The 6,422-nt window shown below is 43.1% G+C and overlaps 1 long non-coding RNA gene across 1 annotated transcript in view; it reads left to right on the top strand.

Annotated features, from left to right (window-relative positions):
* LOC109301731 overlaps positions 1-3,232 on the top strand; it is an 18,040-nt gene extending 14,808 nt beyond the window's left edge. The window contains exons 2-3 of the long non-coding RNA XR_002098592.1: positions 1,986-1,996; positions 3,117-3,232. This is a non-coding gene — a long non-coding RNA (uncharacterized LOC109301731). The remainder of the gene's footprint in view (positions 1-1,985; positions 1,997-3,116) is intronic.
* The last annotated feature ends 3,190 nt before the right edge of the window (positions 3,233-6,422 follow it).

Genomic DNA, 6,422 nt, shown 5'->3' with positions numbered 1-6,422 from the left:
TATAGTCTAGTGCAGTGGTGCCCAACCTTTGGCCCCATGGGCCAGGTGAGTAGTGAGGGATCAGTCCATGAGCTGGATCTGGTCCATAAGCCTAATCTGGCATGCTCCAGATCAGGCCCTCATCTTGCATTAGGCCCCAGTCCAACACGTGCTGGATCAGGCCAGCCACCCCAGCCCTGGCCCCTGCCCCACACATGCTAGATCAGCCCATTGCCCTGCCCCCAGCCCTGTGCACTTGATTGACACGTCATCCCAATCCTGAGCATGCCAGCCAGATCCTGCTCAAGCTTTGTCAGAAGTTTGGATGAAAATCTCATATTCCAATTCCGATCATTTAAAGCCCAATATTAACCTGAGACAACTTTTAACATATTACCAATTTCAGCCAGGTAACACAACTGGCTGAGATCAGAAGCAGAATTAGCATCTTCGAACAGTGTGCAATCAGCTACAATATACAAGCAAAACACACCTAGAAAACAAACTCCTACTCTATAAGAAGCATATCTATCAGCATACAAGAAAACAGTTTAGGTCTAGTAGACTAAAAACAGACCTAGGAGGCAGAAAAACCTTAAAACATATTTGGGCACTGCTGCTGCTGTTAATCTGATCTTGGTCAACTCACTTAGCCTTTCTGTGTCTCATTTTCTCCATCTATAAAAATATTTCCTCCCTACTCCCATGAATATTATGAGGACTAATAACTAATTCTTGGACAGTAGTTTGCAATAAAAATGGCTTAATACTTAAAAATCTCTTCTGTCTGTATCCCACTCTTGCCTATATTCCAATCTTTAATGCAGGGATTTAAATTTAAAATAAGCATTTACTACTAGTGGGGCACTAAATGTTTTTTATTCTATTGATTGTTTTGATTGGACCGGTTAGTTTACACAGCGTCATCTTGGCCTGACCTGTTTTGTTCAGTAAAGAAGCTCAGCAGCCTGCGAACACGCTTAGTTTTACTTGGATCTGGGCTGTAATTTTACTTCTGCTTCCAAATCTACCTAATAGGTGAACGCTTGGTCAGGTAGTTGAATCTGTTCTTTTGATGTAATTCCTAAATAAATCCACTTATTTTATCTGCTAAGGAAAGGAAAAGTTCTCAGTCACGTAGTCTTTCTTATTGAAGTGGCTTCTATATACCAAGCTATTGTTTATTATAAAAGGACCCTTTGTGCGTGACTACTGAGAAGGAGAGACTATTATTTGGCTGGGAGGCACAGCTGCAGCTGTGTTGGTTCTCTTCTCATTGGTTTTTACCTTGCGTGTTGATTTTTTGGCACAGATCTTGCACTAGGCACCTGCTCTCCTTGAAGGCCAGGACAATTAAAATTGGGTCTAATTAACAATCATGTAATTAAAAAATAAATATCTTGACCCAGGTTTCAAATCCCACCTATGCATTCAACATGGGAAAGAATCCTTAGATGTGATGCTGTCTTCACTGTTTACAGTCCTTACTTTGATTTAGTTTGGTGCTGTGTCCACTATATCAACCTGTAATTTGTCTTCTGGTAGAATGTAAAGGACCCAACCCAGATGTGCAGGGAAGGAGGGAGGATTGTAATAGGCATACAAACATCTGTCCATCCATTTTAGGGTTTTCTACTCCAATCACTGTAACAGAGAGTCTTCCACATCTGATCAATTATAGTAAGTCACACATGGTCTTTGTGGAGTTTCTGATGCTTCTCTTTTCATGGTCAAAGCTCTAACTGGGATAGTGTTGGGTTTTTTGGACAGGGTGTCAGTGACAGAGCTGAAAATAGGGTGCCAGGCTGCTGACCGCTGTCTCTTCAATGACACTATCTGACTTGGAAACAGGCAAGTCAGTTTAATTTTGGATTCTGGACAATTGCACATTGTGGCTGCTGAGTTCTAGCAGAGATAAGGTATTCCCGAAGTCTCAAAATAAGACGCCTATCCCTGCCCTGCTCTCCAGCTTGCTATGCTGTTTCCGAGCTCTACTCTCAACTGAGCACACCTGAGAGTGCTGTGTCAATATGTGTGGAACAACTATGAAACAGTCCCATTGCTTACACCTATCTTGGGTGTCCTGAAAAGAGGACAAAAGCATTCATTTGACCAAACTGACAGGCTCCCTGAGAAAGGTGTTGAAAATATGCAACTGTCCCAGCAAAAACAGGATGTATGAATATCCTAAGCACAGAGTTATAATTTTCCAGGTTCTGAAACCACTGTTCCCTTTGGAAGTCTATGGTTTATCAAAGCTGACAAAGGCTTGTTTGTCATTAGGTTTGTTTAAGGCAGCTTTGGTGCCAAATTATCTTCATCACAGTTGAGGATATGGACTTAAGTCTTTCCTGAAGCGTAAGGTATTTTTTTCAGTTGCTTAAAAAATAAGAAGATACTTTGTAAAACACAGAACATGCCCTTGTAGGCAAGTGTATCAGGGGAGTCGTTTCCCCCCTGCCCCGTGCCCCAAGACAGACAGTCAGTTGCACAAGCACCCATGTCACAAGTTTTGCCTGTCAGCAGCCAGAGGTGCAAGGCCCCTGAACCCAGAAGCCCTGCACCGATCTCCTCGACAGCTGGCAGGCTTCGTGGCCTCAACAGTGCAGCTTTCACCCCTGCTGCACCTTAACACACAGTGTCACCCATGTCATGAGTTTTGCTTGTCCGCAGCTTGAGGTACAATTTCCCCTGCACCTGTCTCCTTCAAACTCGGCAGGCTTTGTGGCCTCTGCAGGGGCCAGCACGCCTGCGGTTTTCACCCCGCTGTGGCTTAACACACACATGACAAGAGTTTTGCATTCAGGAATTTGAGGTGCAGTTTCCCAGAAATCCCTGCACCTATCTCCTTGAAACTTAGCACACGTCATGCTCTCAGCAGAGGCCACCATCCGTGCAATTTTCATCTGAATCAGCCAAAAGACAACAAAGTTATAGATATTTCATTGATTCTCCATTATACCCTATGGCCAAATTTCCAAATCGCCAAATCTTTTCTGAATCGATTCAGAAGCTCCAAATCCATTTGGAAAGCCTAAAGCTTCCAGTGATTCAATTCGGATTCATAGATTTGTTATCCAAATCATCCGAATCATCTCTGAGTCTGAATCGTGATCTGAAGCTTTGCACAGCCCTAGTAACTAGCCGACTGCCCTGCTCTCTCAGGGAGAATGAGAAGGCTTCTTCTGTTGCCCCCTCCTGCTTGTGCTTCCTCCAGGTCATGCAATTCCCCACTTACCTTCAGGGCTTCAGTGTCCATCCCCCATCAAACCTAGTTTAAAGCCTTCCTCACTAGGTTAGCAAGCCTGTCTGTGAAGATGCTCTTCTCTCTCTTTGCCAGGTGTATCCCATCTCCTATTACCAATCCTACCTGGAGCAACCACTTCCTGTGGCTGAAGAAGGCAAAGCCCTGCTGGCAACACCATCTGTGCTTTCATACATTAAACTACAGGATGTGTCCGGTCCTGCCTGGGCCCTTCCCTTTGACGGGAAGGATCAAGGAGAACAACACCTGAGCCCCTGCCCCCTTCACCCAAAGCCCTGTAGTCACTTTTGATCCACGGAGTGAGAATGAACCACTGGGTCAAAGAACCTGTGATTTCTGCGGATAAGGGTATCGGGAGAAACATCAGAGAGGGGGAAGAACTATTTAAGCTAAAGAACAACACTAGCACAAGAACAAATGGGTATTAATGGTTATGAATGAATTTAGGCTGAATATTAAAATATTTCTCACCATCAGGAGAGAGTTTCTGAACAATTATTTAATTAAACACTTGAAATGAATGAAGTCCACTTAGTGGACTTAGGGGACAACAGGGCAGACCCTACAGTGAGAGACTGCGGGACCTGAACCTATTCAGCCTCCACAAGAGAAGGCTGAGGGGGGACCTGGTGACAGTCTATAGACTCACTAGGGGGGACCAGAAGGGTTTGGGGGAGACGCTGTTTCCCCTAGCGCCCGCTGGCATAACAAGAAGCAATGGGCACAAGTTGATGGAGAGGAGGTATAGATTGGACATCCGCAAAAACTACTTCACAGTTAGGGCGGCTAGGAGCTGGAACCAACTTCCAAGGGAAGTGGTGCTGGCCCCTACCCTGGGGGTCTTTAAGAAGAGGCTGGATGCCTACCTGGCTGGACTCATTTGAGTCCCGTATCTCTTTTGGGGTTTTTTGTTGTTCTCCCGCCCTGGCTGGGGGTCGGGCTAGAAGATCTACTAGGTCCCTTCCGACCCTTAATCTATGAATCTATGAATCTAGTCTAGACTGCTTTATTCACCCTATGGAAGATACCTTTTGGGTCACTGAGTCAAGCCCTGGGCTGTTATAGGCACCACACTATATAATACCTGCTCAGAAAATTAAGTTCTAACTAAAACCAGTAAGGGTTTTTGCCTCCAGTGCTCTTATTGGGATGCTGTTCCAGAATTTCACTTCCTTGATAGTAAGTCATCTTTTTAATTTTGTATTTTTTGTTCAGCTGCTCATATGCTTATAAAACACATGAGCCACAGAGCTTCAGCCTCAGACTCCAGTGCTCCTTGTGAACTTGCTACAAACCCTCATGATTCTTACCCTCTACATACCGTAAATACCAAACATCTCTTGTTTCTCTGTTGTGTCTGTGAGAATGGAGGCTGAGTTTTATGTTAAGAATACTATCCATCTTTTGAAAATGTATATTTATGTGAAAACCCAAGTTTGAGACTTGCTTTCAGTTGCTAACTCTAGTTGTTCACTACCAGATTTGCTCCTGGCTTCTCAGCTCTGCTCTTTAGCGAATTGGAGAATAAGTCAGTAAAACATCTAAGCAGCAAGATATTTCTCCACTATTGGTTGTGTCCTCACACCCCTGTGTTAATGCCAAACAACCTTTGGCTGGTCTGAATAAACTAAGGCTCCATATAAGCATGCACATGCTTGTCTCCATCTTCTGGAATGGAGTTGCTTAGTTGTAAAAGATAGAACAACTTCTTATCTGACTGGTATATTATCACCGATTTCATCCAATCTCACTTACCAGAAATGTGCTCTATTGAAATAATGCGCTAAGAAATTAAGAGACAAATACTTAGATGCATTACTTTTTTTCTTCTTTTCATATTCATCCAAGACTTGATTAGTTGGGTTTATTGCTTCTGACTGAATTGCTCTGCCAAGTTTGCTGGGTATAGACCATAAAATACACAGCAACTACTGCGCTGGAATTTACTTTCTTGGAAACTACTTGCCAGGAAACATGGTGCCTTTCATTGTAAATATTTTGTGCACACCCCCATAGTGAGCACTAACATTTGAAATGTTTATAGTGCATAATTTAAACCTTTATGGCTCCCTTTAGGGTTTGAATAATGAACCTTCTTGCATTTACTGGTGCAAATCAGATGCAGACTTTATCCCCTCTGAAACACAGAGTTGTACAAGGCAAATGGAGGAAAACAGAGAAAAAGGCAGACAATGGTTCTGTTGCAATGCTTAGCATAAAATTTAAAATAAAACATCATGGCAAGAAACTCAGCTGGTGAATACCCTACAATTACACTTATTAAATACTAGCTGAGGACCTGGATGTATTGTATATCTCAAAACCAAATACCAAACACAGCATTTATGTTCTTACAAAATTCTGACAATTTCATGCACCTATCATGGAACTAGGTTTTGTAACATCCGTAGCTATCTAGAAACTTTCTGGTTGTTCTTATACTTTCATGGCTACTTAATGATGAGGAGCCACGATGATGATGATGACCACAATGGTGACAGTGGCCATACTAGGCACTACAGGATTACACAGAACAAATGGATGCTGGTAGTCCCTGTCCAAAGGGTTTACAGAACTCTGGTTTGCCTATTCCGAAAGTACAGGACCAGAGTTAAAAAAAGAATCTATCATAGCTGTTTGCAGCAGGGGGGTTGTGACACATTATCAAGCAGTTCTGATTTTATCCACTAGACAGCCACTACTACAGGTACAGTCTAACTCGTTCAAATTTATTTCTCAGTGTAGTCTCAGGAAACAGCAATACCGCTCAGTTATGGTGTCATGCCCACTTAACATGGAGTACTTTAGTTTACTGCTGCATGCACTTATACACCTTGCACTTCAGGAGCCACCTTAGTTCAGTGTTATACGCATCTATACTCTCTACTTTTCAGCAGTGTACTAAGGCAACTGTACTACTTTTGCTCTGGGAGGAAGCATGTGCTGAGCAGGTCTCTGTCTGGCACTGTCATTGAGTGGTGTAAGCATACCCAAAGAGTTTGGTTGGGAGTGCTTATGTTCTTTTTTTTCCTCAGTCAGTTTCCCAGCCTTAATAACATAGTCTGGAAATTAAGGTGGTAATTATCTTCCTCTCCATATGCCTTGCTCTTATTAAATACAGACAGCCAAATCCTGAATGGTTTCATAGTTTCATAGTTGCTAGGGTCGGAAGGGACCT

This window comes from Gavialis gangeticus, unplaced genomic scaffold (assembly GCF_001723915.1).
Source record: "Gavialis gangeticus isolate Ggan-Ray unplaced genomic scaffold, GavGan_comp1, whole genome shotgun sequence".
NCBI lineage: Eukaryota > Metazoa > Chordata > Crocodylia > Gavialidae > Gavialis > Gavialis gangeticus.
The sequence above is the reverse complement of the archived record's forward strand: the minus strand, read 5'-3'. Positions and strand labels throughout refer to the sequence as shown.